Source organism: Macrotis lagotis, chromosome X, assembly GCF_037893015.1.
Source record: "Macrotis lagotis isolate mMagLag1 chromosome X, bilby.v1.9.chrom.fasta, whole genome shotgun sequence".
NCBI classification, from domain to species: Eukaryota; Metazoa; Chordata; class Mammalia; order Peramelemorphia; family Peramelidae; genus Macrotis; species Macrotis lagotis.
In genome coordinates, this window is record NC_133666.1 from 344857586 (window position 1) to 344882800 (window position 25215).

General features: G+C 35.1%; 1 protein-coding gene across 3 annotated transcripts in view; it reads right to left on the minus strand.

The window, feature by feature from the left end:
- Positions 1 to 25215, minus strand: part of SEMA5A (semaphorin 5A) — a 712145-nt gene that overhangs the window by 578994 nt on the left and 107936 nt on the right. The window lies entirely within an intron of this gene.

Here is a 25215-nt window from a genome sequence, read left to right on the forward strand (position 1 = left end):
AAAGTTGTTCTCTTTCCTAAATACATATGTTACCCTGAGTATTTGTCCTGAAGCTGGAGATTCAATTACCTACATATGTAAAAATCTAGAACTGAGTAAGATCAACATTTGCTAGAATTATCTGAGTAAAGACAAAACAGAGAAAAGCACTTTGACTCAGACTTCAAGACCAGATTCAGTGCAGTGACCCCACAGCTTAGGGGATCTTGGGCCATTGAGTTCATCTTTATAATCAGCAAAAGATCATGCCATTTATAACTTGAATAGCATAGACATGGGAAATGAATAAATGACTTGTCCAGGTTCACCTAGGCAATCAATATTACAGTCAGAATTAGAAGGTAGGTCTACTAATTCTAATTCTAAAGGACTTCCTACATCATGTTGCTTTAAAAATCTATAAAAAACAAAATGAAATTATTTATAGTCAATGGAGTTAAAATGGAGCTTAAAGGTTATCTAGATTATCCCTGTCACATTAAAAAATATTATACTCTTGCCACAAAAATCTACCTCAGAACAATTTTCAGGTTTCATGTTTACAGATCAGTATTAATTCAATTTGCTCCATTATTTTACCAATGTTTTCAAAGATCAGTTGAAGTAACAATTACTCTATAAAGTCCGGCTTGATCTGAAAAGATGATCTTTTCAGCTCCCAAGGTCATTTGATATAACTGGTAGACAGAAGAATTCAGCCATGGTTTTAAGAAAAAAATCCCCAGTAAAGTCCACTTTTAAGATAGTCCTAGATAGAAGGGGCAAGTTATGTCAAAGGTTTCCAAGTTCTCACGTTTTATGGAAAAGAATGACTCTTTAACACTAAATAGACAGTTAATCTTTTAACAAATAATGTTGAGCTACTGTTATAAAGAATAGGGTATGGGACTTCCAGGGTGAAGTCAAGAAGGCAGAGTGAAGCTAACACACTCCAGGAGCATTTCCCTGACAAAGATAAATGATAATTAATCCGTACAAAAGATAAACACTCTGACATTCAAGAGACAGATCCCATCAAGAAAAAGAGAAGATTCAAGGACATTTTAGATGGTACACACTGTGAACCTTTAGTGAAGGCATGTCTCTTTTGGGGGAAAGGGGAAGTAAAGTCCAGGAGGTGGGAGAGCAATAAAACTAGCAGGAAGCTCATAGCCACAATGGAATCTAGCTCCCAACTACTTGACAACAGCAGAGGTCCCAACAGCTAGATAGTAAGTAAGGAGGGTGCCAAAACCAAACAAAGTCTGAGCCCTGGGAACACAGGAGTAAAAGACAGGATTGGGTTGGGAACAAACCACTGCTAAGTCAGAACCTGGACACAAAGAAGGATACAAACCTCTGCAAAAACAAGGCCTAGAGTACATGCATAGGCAGCATCTTGGCCAACAACAAGCCAGGGAATTAGAACTCAGCACCAGAAAAAAAAAAAAAGGCTCAGATCTATCCTCCCTATATCCCAGGAGCAAAGATAAAACAAAGATGAGCAAAATAGCTAAAAGAGTGCTCACTATAGAAGACTACATTAGAGACAAAGATAACAATGCCATGTGTGAAGAATAAAATAGTGAAAAACCACTCAAAACAGTCTATGAATTGGACTCAAATCCAAAAGCTCATTGAGGAGCTTAAGAAGAAATTCAAAAACCAAAGAAAAGAGGAAGAAAAAAATGTAGAAAAGAAATAAGTCATGTAGGAAAATTATAACAATTGATCAGAGAATTCAACACCTTTAAAAAGTAAACACAAAAGGTATTTGAAGAAAATAAAACCATAAAAATTAGAAGTGAACAAATAGAAACTAATGAATCAACTAGACTACAAGATTCCATCAAACAAAATGAAAAGGTTGAAAAATTTGAAGAAAACATAAAATTCCGTTTAGGGAAAACAAAGACCTCCAAAATAGATCCAGAAGAGACAAGCTATGAATCATCAGACTAACAGAAAGCTTTGATCAAAAAAAGAACCTGGAAAACATTATGCAGGAAATTATTAGGGCAATCTGTCCAAATCTCCCAGAAGAAGAAAACAATATAACCATTGAAAGAATACACAGAACCCCTCCAAAAAGAGACCCCAGTATAAAAAAACTCCAAGGGATTTTATAGCCAAATTCCAGAATTCACAAAGAAAGGAGAGAATACTGCAAACAGCAAAAAAGAAAACAATTCAAATACAGAGGCAACTAAATCAGACTTACAAAGGACCCATAAGCCTCAACATTGAAGGACCAGAAGACATGGAATAACTTATATCAGAGGGCAAAGGACTTGCGACAACAATCCAAAATTTACTACCCTACAAAATTCAGTATATACTGTCAGGGAAAAAGTTGGATGTTCAATGAAATAGAGGACTTTCAGAATTACCTGACAGAAAGATTAGAACTGAACAAAGAATTCAATTGCCAAATACACAACTTAAGAGATGAATGAAAATGTAAAGGAAAAGGGGAAGGAAAAAAGAAAAAAAAATGTTGATCAAGAACATCAAATTATATACAACCCTAAAAGGAAAGATAAATCAAACATAATTATAGAGATAGGACTTAAAGAATATAGGTATAGTTGGGTCTTATCTCTCCATCAAAGAGGTAAAAGATGACATCACTATCTTTGAGACAAAAAGCCCTGATGAAAAACAGGGGTGTTAACTTTATACTTATGTGTCTCATTATCCTCTGACCCACTTTAATTGTGCTGCACTGACAAAGCTTACCACTTTGTCTGATCAAAGCATCATAAACTACAAGGTGGTAAGTCAGTATCTCCCATAACTTACAATCATTTGTAAATTCTCAAGTGAAATCTTCAGAGCCTCCCAGTACTTAGCAAGGTAATTAGCAAGGGGTTAGATATCCTGGGTGGGAATGGGGGGGGGGGGAGAGAAAATAGGCCTGGGTAGGGGTACAAACAGTTCAAGAAATGATTTGGCTTTGGATGATAATTGGCTCATGAGGAGGAGGACTGTGTGTCCTTGGAGAGTACTTGAAAAAGGGATAAGGTAAAAAACGATTATACTTATAATTGGATATAACAAGACAATGCTGCTCATCAAGCAATCAAGAAATTAATCTGTGATGATAATTTGAAAACAATATGAGCTTATCAAGCACTCAAATAATCAAACTGTGATTGATGATACATGATTAATAGTTCTTTGTAAGGAAAAATAAGAGGAAAGGAAAGAGAAAAATATAACTGTAGAAAAGTAATAATCTTAACTGCAAAAGTGAATGGGATGAACTGTTCCATAAAACATAAGTGGATAGCAGAATGGATTAAAAACCAGAATCCTACAATAATTTGTTTACAAGAAATACATTTGAAGCAGAGAGATACACGCAGGGTAAAGATAAAAGGATGGAACAAAATATATTATGCCTCAGCTGAATCAAAAAAAAATCAGGGTTAGTGACCCTGATCTCAGATGAAGTAAAATCAAAAACTGATCTCATTAAAAGGGATAAGTATGGAAACTATATCTTCTTAAAAGGCAACATTGGTAATGAAGCTATATCATTACTAAACTTGTATGTCCCTATTAGGATAGCATTCAAATTCCTAGAGGAAAAGCCGAGTGAATCATAATGAGACATAGACAGCCAAACTTTAATAATAGGGGTCTTCAACCTCCCCCTCTCTCAGAATTAGATAAATCTAACTACAAAATAAACAAGAATGAAGTTAAGAAGGTGAATGAAATCTTAGAAAACTTATATATGTCAGACTTCTGGAGAAAACTTAATGGGGATAGAAAATAATATACCTTTTTCTTAGCAGTACATGGAACCTATACCAAAACTGACCATGTACAAGGGCACAAAACATTGTAACTGAATGCAGAAAAACAGAAATAATACACACTTCTCAGACCATAATGCAATAAAAATTATATATAATGAAGGATCTTGGAAAGATAAATCAAAAACCAATTGCAAATTAAAAAACTTAATCTTAAATAATGGGTGGATCAAAGAGCAAATAATAGAAATAATCAATAATTATATCCAAGAAAATGATAGTAATGAGATATCACATCAAAATTTATGGGATACGGGGCGGAGCCAAGATGGTGACAAGAAGGGATCCAGTCTTAGGAGCTCTCTGATAAAATTCATCAGCTAAGGACTCTAACTAAAGTTTCGAGAGACAGAACCCACAAAGGGTCCCAGTGAGGCAGTTCTACTCAAAGTAACCTGGAAAAGAGCAGAAAGGCTCTGCTCCGGGGGACTGGAGAGGTGGCCCACCAGAGGGGTGGCCTGCCAGAGCCAAAGAACCTCAGCCTCCCGGAGGCAGCCCCAGGGTGCTGGGAGTCTCAGTTCACAGCAGCAGGGGAGTCTCCGGCGCTGCACCCCGAGGAGCACCGTGCACAAAGTGGGGGAACAGCAGGGGACCTCTGCCAGAGCGAGCACGTGGAGCACAGCACTCAGGGCATACAGAGAGCAGCATGTTCTTTCCCCAGCCCTGATCCAGGAAACAGAAGCAGGTGGAGCCAGTAAGCAGGAGCCCCCAGGGCATGAGCCCATTTAGCTGAGGGAGGGGAGTGAAGAGAGACTGCAGAGCTGTCCTCTGCCTCTGGAACAGGACTCTGGGGCTCTGACCACACTCAGATCCTGATAGCAGTCTAAGCACCCCCATAGAACAGCAGGGCCCCCTCCACCTCAGCCCCATGGCAGAGGGAGGTGCTTATGGTCATTCACAGACCAGGAGGGAGGACAGAGCCTCACACACTGAGACCCTTGTGGGAGTGCCCCAAAGCTCAAGAAACACCCCAAACCAGGCCCAGCCTGGGAAAATGAGCAAGCAGAGAAACAAAAAGAAGACTATTGAGAAATATTTTGCAAATGAGCCCAAGAAGGACCAAAATTCTCAGTCTGAAGATGAGGAAGCACAAGCTCCTGCATCTAAAGACTCCAAGAAAAACAGAAATTGGGCTCAGGCTATGACAGAGCTCAAAAAAGACTGTGAAAATCAATTGAGGGAGTTGGAAGAAAAACTAGGAAAAGAAAGGAGAGAGATGCAGGAAAAACATGAAAATGAAGTCAGCAGCTTAGTCAAGGAAATCCAAAAAATGCTGAAGAAAATAGCATGCTAAAAAGCAGTTTAGGTCAAATGGATAAAACAGTTCAAAAAGTTATTGAGGAGAAGAATGCTTTAAAAAGCAAAATTGGCCAGATGGAAAAGGAGATAAGAAAAATCTCTGAGGAGAACAAATCCTTCAGACAAAGAATAGAATTCAGGGACATTGATGAATTTAACAGAAATCAGGAATCAATACTTGAAAACCAAAAAAATGAAAAATTAGAAGAAAATGTGAAATATCTCATTGAAAAAACAACTGATATGGAAAACAGACTTGGGAAAAATAATTTAAAAATTATTGGAATACCTGAAAGTCATGATCAGGAAAAGAGCCTTGACATCATTTTCAAAGAATTACTACTGTAAAATTGCCCTGATATTCTAGAAGCAGAGGGCAAAACAGAAAGGGAGAGAATCCACCGATCCCCCCCAAGAAAGAGATCCCAAAAAACCAACCCCTAGGAATACTATAGCCAAATTCCAGAACTCCCAAGTCAAAGAGAAAATATTACAAGCAGCCAGAAGGACACAGTTCAAATATCGTGGAGCTGCAGTCAGGATCACACAGGACTTAGCAGCAACTACATTGGAAGCTCGTAGGGCTTGGAATACAATATACCGGAAGGCAAGAGAGCTTAGAATGCAGCCAAGAATGAACTACCCAGCAAGGCTGAATGTCCTCTTCCAGGGAAAAAGATGGACTTTCAATGAACCAGGGAAATTTCAAATGTTCCTTTTGGAATGGACAGAGTTGAACAGAAGGTTTGATCTTCAGATACAGGAGTCAGGTGAAGCATGGAGGATAGGAGGAGAGGGGTAAAATATGAGGGACTTAATGAGGATGAACTGCATGCATTCCTGCATAGAAAAATGACACTGATGATACTCATATGAACCTTCTCAGTTAATAGAGCAAGTAGAGAGAGCTGTTATAGCTGAAGCACAGGAAAAAGCTGAATTTGAAGATAAAATATGGTGTAAAAATGGAGTCAATAGAAAAAAAAAGGGAAATGGAATGGGAGAAAGAAAAAGGAGAGGGGGAATAGTCCAAGATATTTCACATAAGATTTTTTTATTACAATGAGCGATTGCAATGATATGGAAGGGGGGAGGCAAGGGGGAATGAGGGAAACTTTGCTCTCATCAGAGATGGCTAGGTTAGGAAACAGCAAATATACTCAATGGGGTATAGACACCTGGAGTAAGAAGGAGGGGGGAGCAGGGGGAAGGGGTGGGGATGTGAATAAAGGAGGAGAGGATGGACCATGCGGGGAGAGTCGCCAGATATAACACATTTTCTTTCTTACTTCTTGCAAGGGGCTGGGAATGGAAGGCCTGCCTAGGACCACAAGGCCAGGTGGATTCTGGGCCTAAGGGGTGGTATGGGGGCTCAGGGCTTCTTGGCCCCAGGACCAGGCATCTGTCTGCTGCACCACTCAGTGACCCTACAGCAGAGTCAGAGTGAAAGGAGAGAGAAAATAGAGTACACGGTAGTGGAGAAATAAGAAAGGAGGGAGTTGCGATCAGCAATGGCAAGGTTGGAAAAATATGGAAATAACTTTTGTGATGGACTTATCATAAAGAATGAGATCCACCCATGACAGAGTTGTTGGTGTTGGAACAAAGACTCAAGCAAATTTTTTGTTATTATTATTTGGGGGAGGGTGCAGGGCAAGTGGGGCTGGATGGCCTGCCTGGGGCCACATAGAAGGGTGATCTTTGGGTGTCTGGGGCCGGATTTGGACCCAGGTGCTCCTGGCTCAAGGGCCAATGCTCTGTCTGCCACCCAACCACCCCTACTATTATTACTATTTTATTTTATTTGGGGTCTTTTTTTTCTTTCTTTTTTTTTGGTTTTTGCAGGGCAGTGGGGATCGGGTAGCTTGCATGTCACACGGCTGGGTGATTGTTCGGTTTACGAGGGTGGATATAGACTCGGGTGCTTGTGGCTCCAGGGCTGGTGCTTCATCCATTGTGCCACCTGGCCATACCTACAATTATTACTATTATTATTTTTTCATTTTAATTTTTTTCTCTCCCCTTTACTTTTTTCGCCCAAACAAGTCTATCTATATTCATGGGGGAGGAGGAGGGGTATTTTGTTTACTTGTAAACAAGAATATTTTATTAATGTAAAAAAACATTTGTACAAAATGAGAATAAAAAAATAAATTAAAAAAAATTTATGGGATGCAGTCAAGGCAGTTTTGAGAGGAAACTTTATACCTCTAAATGCTTACGTGAATAAAATAGAGAAAGAGAAGATCAGTGAATTGGGTATGCAACTAAAAATAAGCTAGGGAAAAAAATCAAATTAAAGATCCCCTAATTAAATACCAAATTAGAAATTCTGAAAATCAAGGGAGAAATTAATAAAATCAAGAGCAAGAAAATCAGCAATCTCATATAACTAAGAGTTGGTTTTATGAAAAAGCCAATAAAATAGACAAACCTTTAGTCAATCTTATTTTTTAAAAAAGATCACTAAATTACTAGTACCAAAAACATAAAGTGTGAACTAACCACCAATGAGGGGGAAATTAAAGAGATAACTTGGAACTACTTTGATGAAGCATATGTCCATAAATTTGATAACCAAGGTGGAATGGATGTATATTTACAAAAACACAAACTGCACAGATTAACAGAAGAGGAAACAAAATACATTTAAATAACCTAATTTCAGAATAAGAAATTGAAGAAACCATCAATACATTCCCTAAGAAAAAGTCTCCAGGTTCAGATGGATTTACAAGTGAATTCTTACAAACATTTAAGGAACAATTAATTCCTATTCTGCATAAACTATTTAAAAAATAGGAGGAGTTCTGCCAAATTCCTTTTATGACACCAACATGGTGTTGATACCTAAACCAGGAAGAAACAAAACAGACACAGAAAATTATAGACCAATCTATATAATGAATATTGATGCAAAAATCTTAAATAAATTTTAGCAATAGCACTAAAGCATCTTATTACTAGGATAATGCACCATGATAGATGGGATTTATACCAGGTAGGCATGGATGGTTCAATATTAGAAAAACACTCAATATAAATGATCATATCAGTAGCAAAACCAACAGAAATCATGATTATCTCAATAGATATATTTTTTAAAAAAAGCCTTTGATAAAATACAACATTGATTCCTATTAAAAACACTAGGAAATTTAAGGGGCAGCTAGGTGCCGTAGTGGAAAAAGCACTGGCCCTGGAGTCAGGAGTACCTGGGTTCAAATCTGGTCTCAGATACTTAATAATTACCTAGCTCTGTGGCCAGGGGCAAACCACTTAACCCCATTTGCCTTACAAAAAAAACACTAGGAAATTATGGAATAAATGGACTTTTACTTAAAGAAATAAGTAGTATCTCTCTAAAAGCAACAACACAAATCATTATATAATAGGAATAAACTCAGAACATTTCCAATAAAATCGGGGTGAACCAAGGATGCCCATTATCACCATTACTATTTAATATAACATTAGAAATAGTATCTTTAGCAATAAGAGAAGAAAAAGAAATTGAAGTTATCAGAATTGGCAATGAAGAAGCAAAGCTTTCACTCTTTGCATATGATATAATGGTATATATAGAAAACCCAAGAAAATCATCGAAAAAACTCTGAAACAATTAACAAATTCAGCAAAGTAAAATGAACCTACATAAATCATCAGCCTTTCTATATATGAAGAAGGGAGCCAAGAGATAGATTTAAAGTAACTATAGACAACATTGAAAACTTGGGAATCTATCTTCCAAGACAAAACCAGAAAATGTATGAACACAATTATAAAGTACTTCTCTCCCAAATAAAGTCAGATCTAAATAATTGGAAAAACATCAATTGCTTATAGTTGGGTCAGGCTAATATAATAAAAATGACAATTCTACCTAAATTAATTTATTTATTCAGTGTCATAGCAATCAAACTATCAAATAACTATTTTATTGAGCTAGAAAAAAATAGTAAAAAAATTCATCTGGAACAAAAGGACAAGAATAGCAAGGGAACTGATAAAAAAATGAAAAGGAAAGTGGCCTAGTCAGATCAAAAACTATTCTATAAAGTGACAGTCATCAAAACTGTCCAATATAATGGTTAAGAAATAGAGTAACGGATCAGTGGATTAGGGTAGGTTTAAAAGAAACAGCATTAAATGACTAAAGCAATCTACTGTTTGACAAATCCAAAGACTCACTATTTGACAAAAATTGGACAAAAGAAAATTGGACAAAAAAATTTGTTGGAAAACAGTATGGCACAAACTAGACATAGACCTTTATCTCACACCCTATACCAAAATAAGGTCAAATTGGGTACCACACTATAGATAAATTAATAGATGATGATTATCTATCAGATATATGAAAAGCATACAAATTTATAACCAAACAAGAATGAGAGTACATTATAAACTGCAAAATGAATGATTTTGATTATAATAACTAAAATGTTTTTGCACTAATAAAACCAATGCTGCCAAAATTAGAAGAAAAGCAGAGAGTTGGGAAACAATCTTCACAGCTAGGAGTTCTGAAAAAAGGTCTCATTTATAAAATATATAGAGAATTGAATCAAATTTAGAAGTTACAAGCCATTCCCCAATTGGTAACTGATCAAAGGATATGAACAGACAGCTTTCAAATGAAAAAATTAAAGCCATATGTAATCATATGGAAAAATGTTCCAAAACATCATTGATTAGGGAAATACAAAGTAAAACAATGTCACACCTATTAGATTGGCTAAGAGGACAAAAAGGGAAAATTATCAATGTTTGAGAGGTTGTGGGAGGATTGGGACATTGATTCATTCCAGTGGAATAATGAATGGATCTAACCTTTCAGGAAAGCAATAAAACTATGCCCAAAGAGCAGTAAATATTTTCATTCCCTTTGACCCAGCAATTCCAATTCCAGACCTATATTTAGAACTCATAAAAAATGGGAAAAGTCCCACATGTTCCAAAATATTCATATCAATTCTTTTTGTGGTGGTGGCAAAGAATTGGAAACTGAAGGGATGCCCATCAAATGGAGAATGGCTAAACAAGTTATAGTACATAAATACTATGGAATATTGTTGTTCTATTAGAAACCATAAAGGGTCAGACTCTAGAGAAGCACGGAATGAGTTACAGGATCTGATGCTAACCAAAGGGAGCAGAACCAAGAGAAAACATACACAGACACCAATATTTTGGGAATATTAACCCTGATGGAACCAGCTCCTCTCAGCAGTTCAGAGACCTAGGATGTATTAGACAGGTTATGGACAATATTATCCCCATCCACAGGAAGAAAAACAAAAAATAAAACAAAACAAAAATAAACCTTCAGATTTTGATGAACACTTTATAAAAATTATATCTTAAGTATCTCTTTCCTTTAATCTTAATTCCTCATACCTAAAATAACTAATCTGCAAACATTTATCAAAAATGTGTATTTACAATATTAATCTGTTTTGCCGCTGAAGGGAGAGTAGTAGGAAGGGACGGTCAAAGGAAATTTTGTAACTTAAAAGTATACATATGTTTATGGATGAATGAATTATGGATTAAGTATACATAACATGTATTTGAAAAATAAAATATCAATTAAAGGATGGGATATGATATGTCACCATCAATAATCTGAGAAAATAAGAGAAGGCAGTAGAGCCTTTCTAATAGAACATTACAATCTAATTGGCAGCAAAATGAGAAAACCAATTTGGTTACCACAAACAGTTAACATTGAAAAGAAAAAATGAGTATGATGTAAGTATCATAGCTCCTAGAGCATGAGATTTTGAATCCTATTCTAGGGAGAGTCACTGGAGATATTTAAGAAAAGAAATATGAAAAAAAAACAATGTTTTTAAGTTAAATTATCCTAAGATATCCATGACCGATCCGAGAAAATATAATCATTCTCCCGGGGGCTATTAAAGAATATACCTAAATCTCACAGTAGAATGTAAAGGGTACTTATTCTGGAGTTGAAAGACTTAGGTTACTTCCTACATCTGATTCCAACCATCTATATGATCTTCGGAATGTCTCTTAGTCTCCGTAGAGCTCACTTTTCTCATCTGTAAAACAAGTGAGTTGGAATATATTGTCTCTCAAGTCCAGTCTAAGACCCAGATCTTTGATCCTACTCTTAGGTGTAAAGTGGAAAAGGCCTACAGTAGAAGAGTTGGTGTTGAGAAAACTGGTATTTAAAATTGAAGAAGGTGAATTTATGATTAAAGGAAAAAAGGTTTGAATCCCTACTCTTCTATTTAGTTATGTAACCTTTAAACAAGCTACATATTTAATCTCTCTGGGCCTCAATTTTCTCATTTGTAAAATGCCCTCCATCTTAGGCTCCTCTTAGCGTCTCCAGATTCCCTCAAAACTCAGTACTACCTTCTACACATGTTCTTTCCTAATTCTCCCATCTTCCATTTACTTTTACCATTTATTTTGTATTTATTTATTTAGGAATTTGCTATTTCCCCCAACAGCATGTTCTGCATGCCTAAGTTTAAGGAAGGTACTCTTTCTCTCAAGATATTTCTCAGATCGTTTAGAGTTTAGTGGTGGAAAGGTTAAAAAATTATTTGTACATAAAAAAGAGTTATAAAAACTAACAAAAGAAGTAAGATACTGTTGCTATGAAACATGAACATTTTGAAGCCTAAAAGAAGAAAATTTTGTTTGAATAAAATTTGCCAACAAATATAAAAGAAGAAATGAGTTTTTTTAGATAGCATCTGAACATTTTGGGGCAGAAATTAAACTCTGATTAAACAAAACCCCAAATCACCTTATGAAAGACAGCTTGACTACTGATGTGTACATGAACAAATTTGTTAGTTTCAGGTACAGCAAAACTCCTTTTCTGTAGTTAAAAACCATTTCAGAATAGCAAATAGGTTGATGAACCCTACTGAACACTTTAATGCTAAAGGAGATTAAGATTAATTTTATGAAACTTTTATAACTAAAACAGATGAAACTTAAAAATGGCCAATCATATAAACATGTGGAGACTTTTCTTTAAAAAGAACTATTAATTGCACAGGGAAAATTTGGAGAAATGTTACTTCTTAAATATAAAGTAAGTTAAAAAGAGAAGCTCTCATTTAATTCACTGAAGAGAGAGAAACTTGACAGAATAATCATGTTCTAAGTGAGCAACACAGTTTCTGCATAACTGATTGGTTTGGTCTGTAAAGTCTAGAGCAAGTCAATCTGATGTACTTTGCAGTTCTCAGGTTTAAAAGGAGTAGTGTTCACATTAGGAGATAACACTTTCCAAATGTCTTTTTAAGGTTATCTTCAGTTAAGAGAGAGCTTGTAAAAGCCACATTTGGTTAGAGAAAAGAAGCAGATTAGTCCAGCTCATGAGCTCAAAGAACCATTAGACAAAAAGCGGTATAGTTGTACATGTTTCTAAATATTCTATAATATTACAGACTGCAGTTCAGAATTGCTAGTTATCCCTGATCATTGAGTTTTCCCCTCATTTCTTTCACTGCCAGGTTTCTTTAAGCGTGTGCCCTGCTTACCAAGAAATACTGAGTGCACTAGTGGAAGACTATGACCCAGATTTCTGTAGATTCTGATAAATTTAATTATTTATATCTTTATTTTGATATATGAATAACTACATTATTATTTGTAATTGTCATTTTTCAGTCATATCTTACTTTATGACCTACTTCATTTGGGATTTTCTTGGCAAAGACAATGGAGTGGTTTGCCATTTCCTTCTCAAGCTCATTTTTAAAATGATGAAAATGAGACAAACTGGGTTAAGTAACTTGCCTAGGTCACAATGCTTAGGAAGTATTTTGAGTTTAGGAATATGAGTCTTTCTGAATCCAGGGCTACCTTCTGCATGATCTATATTATTTCTTTTGCCTTTGTGTTAAGTGGTTATATTTAATAATTAAAAGATCTATCAGGGGGGCAGCTAGGTGACATAGTGGACAGAACACCAGCCATGGAGTCAGGAAGATCTGAGTTCAAATCCAGCCTCAGACACCTAATAATTACCTAGTTGTGTAAACTTGGGCAAGATGCTTAACCCTTAAATGAATATAAATAAATAAAAAATATTTTTAATTGCTATTTTTTGAACCTGACTAGTTTGTAAAACTGCTATTCTCTGTATACCCAACTAACATGGGCAGTCTATGTACATTGTAACTTAAGATCAAATGCATTCTCTGATAATTAACAAAGAGATAGTTTATTATTCTCATTTTAATTATGATAGCATATTCACCAACATTTTCAACAGCATCTTGTAAATTATCTTCAATATGTTTTTTGCTCATGCCATACAGCAAACATATCATGATATTTATGGACAAAAAGTAGTATGGGGAGGGCAATTATTCTAAGACAGATTTTTAAGAGAAAGCAACAGATGTTGGCAATACTTCCTCAGGGAAGAAATTCAAACTGATAAAGACATGTTCAATATAGCACAAATACCAATAGGTATTAAGAAATGACTGAAATGATCTATATTTAGGACAAGTGGTTAACAAAACCAGATATCCACTAAAAACCTAAGCAATCAATATATCAGAGTGAGGACAGAATTATTTATTAAATACCTACCTTACACAGAGGAAAGAGGTCTAGGAAAAAAGGAGTTACATTCTAGTTATACATATATAACAGCCTACATCTTTCTTTTCTCTATATTGTCCAATATGATGATCTCTTACAACTTGATTGCTCATCTATGGTAAATCATCCTCTACAAACAGATTAGTCTAAGTTTGGATATGTTTCAAATATACTAATCTTATTCACTTCATATATATATATATATATATATATATATATATATATATATATATATATATGATAAATATACCTCAAGAAATTCATACTTTCATTTGTTATGGAATACAAGAATTTGTTTTAACATTCTCTCAAATACTAGGGGAAAAGGATAAAGAGAGTTAATGAGAAAAGAATATGAGGAACTGGATAACAAAAAAAGAATGTATGGAAGGAATAAAAGGAATAGAGGAGAGAAATAAGGAAGAAAAAAATAGCAAGAGCATGAGAGAGACAGACAGACAGACAGACAGACAGACAGACCTATACTAGTCAGGCTATTCAGACCCAAGCAAGTCTTTGAAACATGGAATCAAAGTGGAAAGAAGTAGACAATTTTGTGGATTCAGAAAGATGCCTACAAAAGTGCTTCAAGTATCAAAGAAAGCTCAGATAAGTGAAAATATTAAAAAAATAAACAAATTCATATCTGCCAAATAAGAAAAGGAGTAATCCTATAGATTGCAGGGGTTGACAACATCCTTGCTTAACAACACAATCATTAACTCCAGTTGTTACCAACCAGTTTTTGTGCTAGAGGGTTTGAAAATGAAATGTTGTCTAACAGGTCAAAAGAAAATAATTTGAAGAGGAAAACAAAACAAAACAAAGTATAAATAGTTCGAGGTAGTGATGAAAGAGTCTAGTTCTATGGAACAAACTCCCATAATGGTACTGTTGAAGTTATAATGCCCAAACAAAATGCCATTCAGAAAGTATGCTGTTCAACGGCTATGTCAATTTTTATGAGGATGTCACTGTGTTCCATATGCTGGCTTAGTCAATTTGTTCATTTTAATCCTGCCCAAATATTTAAACAAGGGACTACATCTACTCTACATAAAAGACAGATTACAAGTGAAACAAAAATACATCAAACACTCATTATCTGCTCATTATCAACAACATGGGGGGAGATACATCCTGCTAGAAGTTATATCTACTACTAATTACATGAAATGATTTTAAAACTTTAAAATACTATATTAATGTCAACTATCATTGCCAATATCTAAATCACAATGTTATCATAAAGTATTTTATAAAGTTTATAGCACAACAGAAATATGATTTATAATTAAAATTTTAAGTTTTTCAAAAATAATGTACAGTTTACTATATTTATTCTCAGGCTAATACGTGTTTGTTAAATAAGGAATAACAATGCTTAATATTGACATCTTTCTTTAAAGTATATTACTGAATGTGGAGAGATAGAAGTGATCAATAACTCATCAGATGTTCTTAGAAAAGAGAAGACATGACAATTAATACTTATATTGCCCAAGAATTCATTTTTTTTTAGATTTTTTCAAGGCAGTGGGGTTAAGTGGCTTGCCCAAGGCCACACAGCTAGGTAATTATTAAGTGTCTGAAGCCAGATTTGAACTCAGGTACTCCTGACTCCAGGGCCAGGGCTCTATCTACTGTGCCACCTAGCTGCCACAAGAATTCATTTTTTTTCGTTCTTTTCATGCAAAAGATTAGTATTCCTTAATTCTAAATATCGACTGACAAATGATTCAACTACAAAAAAAAAAAAAAACAAAAAAAAAACGGTGAGAGACCTGATGGATAATTTAAGGAGCTTCTAAACCTAATCTCAGCAAAGTTAGTATCCTATCTCACAAATAAGAGGGCAGGGGGCATACTATCTCTGAAATGAATAAAAAGTAGAAATTACTGTTCTTCGTTAGCCAGGAAAACCAGAGACAGTATTTTTAACCCCTCTGTTTAATAAGAAATCATTGTGACAGATGACAGTTTGAAAATGCTAAATAAACTTCAGGGCTAGAGAAAAAGGAAGTAGGAAATTAGGGATTTTGTCTTTCAAAGCATTTATTAACTCTGAGTGACAATTTGAGAGGGAAAAAAACAAAGGGTTTTATACTGATTCTTTGTACTGTGGTAACATGTTAAGTATTTAAACCTATTACTAATTACTAGTCCTGAAACTGATTTATTATTACTTCAATAATATGACTACAGATAGACTAAACTATCACAGAAGACAATGAACATTTCAATCAGAAATGCTTCTTGCCTAAAAATTAATGTGTCCCAAACCAAGAAAAATCTGCTAAAACTTAAATGTGCCCCAAATGCTCTCTAAGGACAGAGAAGGTCCCTGGATAGTGAGCACTTTCTTGCTTCAGATACATGTGCCAATTTTTCAAAGGGTAGACTTCCTTTTCATGTGAGCAATTTTGAAGTGCTTCCACAATTGGCTAATTTGCATGGGCAATTGGTTACTTAGCTTTCATTCTGACAGCTAAATTGATCCATTCTTTGTAAGCTAAAAACTGTGCACCCAAAAAAGACAAGCCTGTCTAAAACCCTTTGACAAATTTGGCCCTTTTAGTCTGGTTCATTCTGAAGAACATGCCCAATAAGGCTCACCATCTAAGCAGTAAGTTGCAGATGCAAGGAACCCTTGATATTTTAAGCCCTAGATAAAGATCAGTGCTAAATCCAAAGAATACACAATTGGGGAGATCTAAAGAGAGAGTCAATGAAAACAGAATACTTCCTGAGTTAAAATGAAAAGAGAAAGTCCTAAAGATTTGATAGCTTTATTTGCTAGTCCAGTTTTGAAGGAACCCTTCATGCCTTTTGGTAATTATATGGGAGTAGGAGAAAGTCTCACTCAGAAATACCATAACTGATATAATAACAACCCCAGAGAAAACTGGAGCAAATGGAAGAAGCCTGAAGCTGTAGGATTAGGTAATTCATTGAGCAAATCAATAAAGAAAGGAAATTAACCCTTAATAAACAGGCACTGTGGTGAGTGTTTTACAAATATTATCTTTACAAATACTACAAATAGTTAATCTTCACAACAACTCTGGGAGGTGGGCGCTATTACAGTTGAGGAAAGCAAGGCATGGATTACCGCAGTTACCATTTACAAATTATCGATAGGGTAACTGGTTCAAGAATAAATACATTATGTATCAAAATATATTATTATTATTATTATTATTAATATTAATAGATTATTTCCCCCCACTCTACCCTAAAAAAAGAAGAGAAAAGAAAGTTTTGTGCTTGAAAATATTTCCCTTAAACAGAACAAAAGGAAATTAACTTTGTGGTTGAGCTGCACAAGTTGTTATTTTGCAGATACACTCAGCTAAGAGGGACATTGTTTATCCTACATCAATACACTATAAATCCAATATCTACACAGGCTATGATTGTTAGATGCAAACAAATCTGGTTTGACTTATAAGACGATACAGAATGTTCTATTTTCTAGTTTCCGTCAGTAAAATCCACTTATACCTTTTCAGAAAATTCATTACTCAGAAGCAACAGTGTAAGGTGCTTAGAAATCACCTTGTTCAAGGTGTCTCATTTTACTAAAGAAACAACTGAGGCTTAGAGAAACAAACCTGTTGTATAAAGTCAAAAAGGGAATAAATCTTACATTTAACCTCTGCAGTTCTAGTGCTTGTTTCACAACTTATAATAATAGTTAATATTTATATAGAGCTTGCTATGCAACAATCACTGAGGTAAGTGTTTTGGAAATACTGTATTACTATAGATTCTCACAACCATGGGAGGCAGTTTCATGATCTTCATTTTACAGAGTTGAGGCAAACAGGTTAAGTTATTTGGTCAAAGTCACACAGCTATAAAGTGCCTGAGGGACAATCTGAAATAAAGTCATTTTGTTATGTCACCCAGCTGCCTCAACTCCACACATTCCTATATACATGTGTATATGGTTCCATGGATATATACAAATTCATAGATTCCCAAATGGATAAATGTGTATGTATATAGCTCTGTGTGTATATATACAAATAGCTAGCTGTGTGGCCCTGAGTGAGTCACTCAATTTCTGTTTACTTCATTTTCCTTATCTGTAAGAATAATAATAGCATCTTGCTTAAAGGATTGTTGTGAGAAACAAATGGGAAAATAATAATTGTAAAGAGCTTATAGCACAGTGCCTGGCACTATGTAGCATATAGCAAGCTCTATATAAATTTTAGCTGTTATTTTTATGGAAAAATAAAAAACAGAGCTCAGTACAGATGGGTTTCTTTTACCTGCTTATGAATGTTTCTATGTTTGGAACATCTTGCTTGTGTGAGAAAACATTTTTTGTTTTGATTTGTTTTTGGAGGGGGAAGTGTTGTTTGGTAAGGTTTTATTTATTTAGTGTCCTTTTTCTTTTTTTTGATATTTCACAAAAAAAACTCATGTTTTCTATTTCAACATATGAATTCTGCACTCAGATATCTCACAAAAGAAGTCCTGTTAGATCTTCACTGGTAATTAAAATCAACAATCTTAGTTGCCTGTGATTAGTTGAAATGATATCCTGAACAGCTCAGTCTCTTTAGTCCAAAAGGAAGTTTGCTCACCTTAGGAACCCTGAACAGACCAGGCAGACACATGGTTTCTGTTCCAAAGATTGTACATGGAGTGGTGCTGTGCCTCAACCTCACCCTCACATCACATTGGGATGGTTTCTTTTATTTCCCAATCAATACATTTTCTCCTCTAATCAGTAGAGAGAAAGTTCTTTTTTTTTTCCATCATTCTTTCCACCACCTCTAACTCAACAAAGCACAAATACCATGCTCTCCATGAAGGCCTGTCTGATCTCTCAGCTGGAATTAATCACTCTATCCTCCAAACACACGTAGAATTTTTTTTGAAAGAGCCCTTTTGCTGCACTTTCAAGTTCTATTTTTGACTACAGTTATTTGTATGTATCCATTACCTTTTCCTCATTTAGATCAACAGCTTCCTCAGGAAAAGGGCTTTGTTTTATCTTTATACTCTTCCAGTGCTCCTCTTTGTACTCAAAGAGTGTCACGAATATAATATGCACTCAAAGAAAGTGTTGCTCCATGAATTAATAAATATTAAAAAGGAGAAAGCCAATCAATCAAGCAATCAACAGGTATTCTGTTAAGCACCTAATATGTGACATGCTATAAGTTAGGTACAATTTAAAAGAGGGAAAATTGCTCCTGCCTTTGAAAGGTTTACATTGTATCAAAGAAGGAAACTATATTAATATAGAAGTTAATAGTGAATATGGCATATAACAAAATACACAGTTATTTTCCTCAGTGGGATAAAGGTGGTATGGTAGAATTGAAAAAAAATTAACAAAACCTGTCTCTGGAATCAGGATATCTCCTTAAGAAAGTGACTCATGAGCTGAGGCATGAAGGGAGCAAGGGTGTTCATGAGGCAGGGATGAGAAGAGAACATTATAGGAATGGGGATAGAGCAAGGGGGAAAGGCCAAGTGGAGAGAGGTGGATCACCCATCATAAAGCACAAGTGGGCCTGTTTGACTCTTATATAGTGTGTGATGAGGAGCAAATTGCAGTCAGCTTAGAAAACTAGACTGACTTTAGATGCCAATGAATAGAGATTATAATTTTCCCCAGGAATACGTGCAAATTACCATTTTAGATTTTAATGTTGGAGGGTGATATTGTCACACTTACAGATTAGGAATATTGATTTGGTAACCATATGGAAGACTGAAGCAGAAAAACAAATTAGGGAATTATAACGATAGTCCAGGTAAGATGTGATAAAGCTAATTCCTACAAATATTGTTGAATCTCTTTTTCTTGGCTTTTTGTGTGTGTGTGTGTGTGTGTGTGTGTGTTTGTAAATGCATTTGTGTGCCTTCTGAAAGACTTTTGAAAATCACAACTCCTAACTGTAATAACTAATAACTGTAAATACTGCCGAGTCTTTTGTTTAGCTTGGTTATTGTGATGTTTGTGAATATATGTACACACACACACATACACACACACACAAACACATATATATATATATATACACACCTGTGCATATAGGTACATACATATATACAAATATGCATATAGATAGATAGATATATTCACACATGTGTATATTGTATGAGTATCCAAGAGCTGGAATTATTCTTTCCTGCCTTCTACAAGTCTTTCAAATTTCCCCTACATTTGAAAATTGCAACTCCCTTATCTTATTATCCACTGGAGGATTAAAAATGTCACTATGCATGTCTTGTCACACAAAATAAATAACTACAGACCATGGAAGGTAAACTTCTCTGCCATCAAAAATGTGCAATTATAAAAATAATATTTCAAAATGATCTTTGTTTCATTAGCATATTATATCCTAATTTGGATCTACCATGATTATCTTCCTCTTCCACTCCAGGGTTGGTCTATCCTAACAAAATGACATTTAATTAAACCTTTATAAAGTGAATCAAGTCAAGAGAGGAAGCCATTCTGAATTCTCAAATAGTCTTAAAGAACTTTTTTTAATCCCACTGGAACTCCTTTAATGTACAAGAAAGAACTATTTTAAATTAACATGCCCGAGTCCTACCTGAATGAACTGACCAAAATGAATGAAGTAGGAGTAATCCCATCAGTGTTTATAGAAGTACAGAAACTAAGAGATGAAAGAGGTTTGTACAGTTATAGAGGATGATCCATCCTGAAAAATAATTTCTCGAACATATAAAGTCCATTGAGTCTTTCCTTATAAATATTCAATGACAGAGCACCTGATAATTCACAAGGGAAACTATTCTACTTATAGATAACTCTAATTGTAAAGACTTGTAATTATCTTATGCTTAAATTTTTCTCTGCAGCTTCCAACAATTGTTCCTGATTTTGCCCACTTGATGATATTTGTCCTTTATTCTTGAAGAAGACCATGACATCAGAGATGATGCCATGGAAAGTACATGAACTTGATTTGAGTCAAGGATGTTGTGCTAATCCTTAGCCTCAGTCTCCTCCAGAGTAATCTGTGTCTACATATGAATCAGGACAACTGCAAATGGTCCTGAATTCAAGGCTATCAAGGTTAATGGATTTGCCCAAAGTCATACAGCTCATAAGTATCAAGTGTCAAGTGTCTGAGACTGTATTCAAACTCCAGTCCTCCTTACTCCAAGGCCAATGCTCTATTCACTGTGCCACTTAATCAAACAGAATGAATCCAATATTTCTCCCCTATGATAATCATCAGCATAATTGAAGACAAAAATTATTTTCCCACTCTACGCGCAACTTGCATTCATTTTTTTAGTCTCAAGATCATTGAACTGAGCTTGCTATGTCATGAACTGCAGACCATTCACCTTCCAGGCTTTTCTCACTGGAGGCTCTCTACCCTCTCTCTCTATACACGCTCTTAAAAACGGCTTCTGAATCAAAATATGCCTAATCAGAACAAAGTACAAAGGAACTGGGGTTGTTTTTGTTCATTCTGTTCTATCCTTTGTGACCCCAAGGACCAGAGCACACCAGGTCCTTCTATTCTCCATTATTTCTCAAAGTCTGTCTCAATTCATATTTATTGTTTCTATGACATTTCTCCATCGTATCCTTTGCTGTTTCCTTTTTCCAATTTTGGGATCTTTTCCAATGAGCCACATCTTCTCATTATGTGCCCGAAGAGTTTAAGCTGTAGTTTCAATATTTGCCTTTTAATGATTAGCCAGAATTAATTTCTCTAAGTATTTATTGATTCCTTGCTGTCCAAGAAACTTTCAAAAGTCTTCTCCATGGGGGTAGCTAGGTGGCACAGTGGATAGAACACCGGCCCTGGAGTCAGGAGTACCTGAGTTCAAATCCAGCCTCAGACACTTAATAATTACCTAAGCTGTGTGGCCTTGGGCAAGTCACTTAACCCCATTGCCTTGAAAAAAACTTTTAAAAAGTCTTCTCTAGCATCATAACTCAAAAAGACTAATTCTGCAGCATTCAGTTTTACTTATAGTTCAACTCTCACAATATATATTGCTACTGGAAAAATAATTTTAACTAAATACCTTGTTGTATACTTGTTCATATTTTTTAGTATGCTGTCAAGTATTAGTTTTCCTTACAAGCAGCATCTTTTAATTTCATGGCTAAAGTCACTATCTGCAGTGATCTTTGAGCCTAAGAACATTAAACCTGACACTGATTCCATTTCTTCTCCCTCTATTTGCCAGGAAGCAAAGGGACTGCTTGTCAAGATCTTAGCTTTTTAGATGTTAAACTTCAAGTCAGCTTTTACACTCTCTTCTTTTACCCTTACCAAGAGGGTTCTTAATTCCTCTTAAAATTCTGCCATCGGAATGGTATCATCTGAATGTCTGAGAAATGTTTAGATTTCTCCCAGCAACTTAAAAGTTAGTTTTTAATTTATAGATCATGGCATTTCACATGACATATTCTTCAAATAAGTTAGGGTGACAAAATAAAATCTTGTCATACTCCTTTTCTAATCTTAAAACCAATCAGTTTCATATTTGTTTAAACTATTCCTTTATTATCCACCTATAGACCCTTCGGGAAACAAGTAAGATGATCTAGGATTTGCCATATTCTTGTGATCCACACACTCAAAGGTTTTATCAATGAAATTAATGTACCTGGAAAATTCCCGCTTGTTCCATGATTTTTCAAATGTTGGCAATTTGGTCTCTAGTTCCTTTGTCTCTTTGAAAACGAGTAGGAGTTTCTAGTAATTCTCATATTACTGACACCTAACTTGTAGAATCTTAAGCATAAACTTTCTGGCATGTGAAATAAGTACAGCTATTCAGTAATTTGAACATTCATTGGCATCATCCTTTTTCAGGATTGGAAAACAAACTGATCTTTTCTAATCCAGTAGTCAGGTCTTTTGCTTTATCCACTGAGCCACCTAACTGACTCTTAACAAAGGGACTACTGCCTCATTATTTCTGGAGGGTATACCTCTCCTGGAGCACTAGTTGGCACAACAGAGAGAGAGCACAGGGCTCATTCAATCTGGCCACAAACATCTACTAACTATGTGACCTTGCCTGGGCAAGTCACCTAACTCTATTTATTTCAGTTTCTTCCTCTGCAAAAATGATCTAGAGAACAAAATGGCAAGCAACTCTCTATTTTTTTGCCAAGAAAACCCCAAATGGGGTCATAAAGAACTGAAACGACTGATAAACAACCTTATATAAATATAATAAATAATATAAATTACATATATATATATATATTATGATTTCTTTTGGTTATGTATAACATCATTGATTTATACGGAGCATGCTGGCCACTAAAACTCCCAACTCATTTCTAGAAAACTGCTTGTTGTAATTCAATGTAAGGCTTTATATTTATTCCTATGAAATTCATCTGATTAAATTCAATTCAATGTGCTAACCCTTCTGGATCTCTGAAGCCTCCCTGTCACCCAGAATATTTTCTATATCTTGCTGTCTGATGTCATCTGCAATTTTGATAAGCATATCATTTTTGTCTTTACCTATGTCCTTGATTAGAAAATACATCCTTTCTCCTGACATTTTATCTTTGCATTCAAAATATATATAATATTATTATTTGATTTGATTGTGTTTGTTTAAATTATAGAATATCCCTTATTCATTTTTCTGAACCATGAAAATATTTCTACAACTTCACTACAATCAATATATAAATCACTCAAAACTAAATCATGAACTCAAACTGTTAATTTTTCCATACTCTACATGAAAAGTACTCTATGACTTCACAAATTATAGAAAGAGCAAACCACATTACATACAAGAAATAGAATTTGTAAGTACAGAAAACATCTTTCAATGCACTGACACTCTCTGATGTCTTGGTTACTATAAGCACATTTTTCTTTTGTGCTCTATCTGCTTCATGTTGTTTCTTTCCTATTAGATGACTCCAAGAAATTCTTTAGATAGGAAAAATAATAAAATTTGAGTTTTTCAAACACATAAACACAATCTGGGGAAGAAATTTCTCAATTCATTGATGGTATCTTAAATGCACCAGTAATTACAAACACTGGGGAAATCAAACAAACAAAAACAGCATTGACATGGAAAGCTGCAGGCAAAGGGGAGAGGAGACTAGTTATTGTATTTGGAATGCAATGTTTTGTCCTTGTTTACCACTTGTATCACATGCTTCAAATTGCACTGGGAAGAAGGGACACCACTATTCATCATTTGCAGACAATTTCCCAATTCATGTCTCATTTCCAAATATTGTAAAACAGTTATAAATAAGAAAAGAGGCATGAAATCTCTGTGACAGCTGCTTACCTCAGAGATTCATAGGCTAAACAACCAAAGAAAAATTCCAGACAATAATATGGGATTTATTACCATTTCTTGATAGAGAAATAATCTCCTCTGGATTAGATATCTCCCAAATACATTCTAGGGTGCCCAGAGGTGTTTTATCAACAGACTACAAAGCTGAAATCAATCATAATGAAGTGTATCCAAACTATAAGAAACTATAAGAAAAAAGAAAGATTAAGAAACAAGAATTAGGGTTGATGAGTTTTCTCCCACTGACATGATTACTGACAGGACACTGCCCCAGGATAACACCTTTAGAGTCAGATTTATTTACCTTTTTTTCAGGAGTTGGCTACTAGATTCCCTTTGCAGATGTGTTACATCTGCCTAGCAAGTTAGAGAAGGCAAACAGAAATGGAAGCTCCTACAAAAACCACCAGAAATGAGAGCAAAAGAATCATTAGGAAAGGAATGATGGAAAATTAATCAAATCTAGCCTGACATATAATTAATCCTGATTTCTTCATAGAATAAATTCTTCAAAGGGGTATGATCTATCGGGCCACCTTTCCTCCATCTTCCCTTCATGGGTTGTTTTTGAGTAGATCATAATAGCCATCCTACAAAACCAGACTGGTTTTCTCCACTCTGATACTTGCTGTTGCAAGAGAGCTTAACTGAAGGAAGGGCAGATAAGTTAGAATGACATAAACATTGTTCCTTCAAGGACATTTAGGCTGGGAACTGTCAGTGTCCTAGTGATATCTTCATTTGCAATGAAATCACCAAAGGGAGCCCCCCTCTCTTCAATTTCAATTTGCTTCTACAGGCACATTGCTGTCGGTGAGTGGATGACTTCCACACATCAAAAACTGTATATAAATACTTAAGCTGTTCATAGAATGTCAATTCTATGGTTGACAGTTAGCATTACTACTATCTTAGCTTCCCAAGGTGTATTGGCAAGATATTGAGTCATCACAATAACAATGCTGACAATAACACACACACACACACACACACACACACACATACAAATACACGTAAACTTACAGATATGCATACATGATATATTCTATTCCTGATTTATCCTCACAGTGCCTCTATATCCAGTGGATTAATGAGGAAGTTAATTCCAAAATTCTGAAGAAAAACTAGTCACTATGTAGAAAGAAAAGATAATGGACAGCATCTAGCCCCCTCTTATAACCAATTC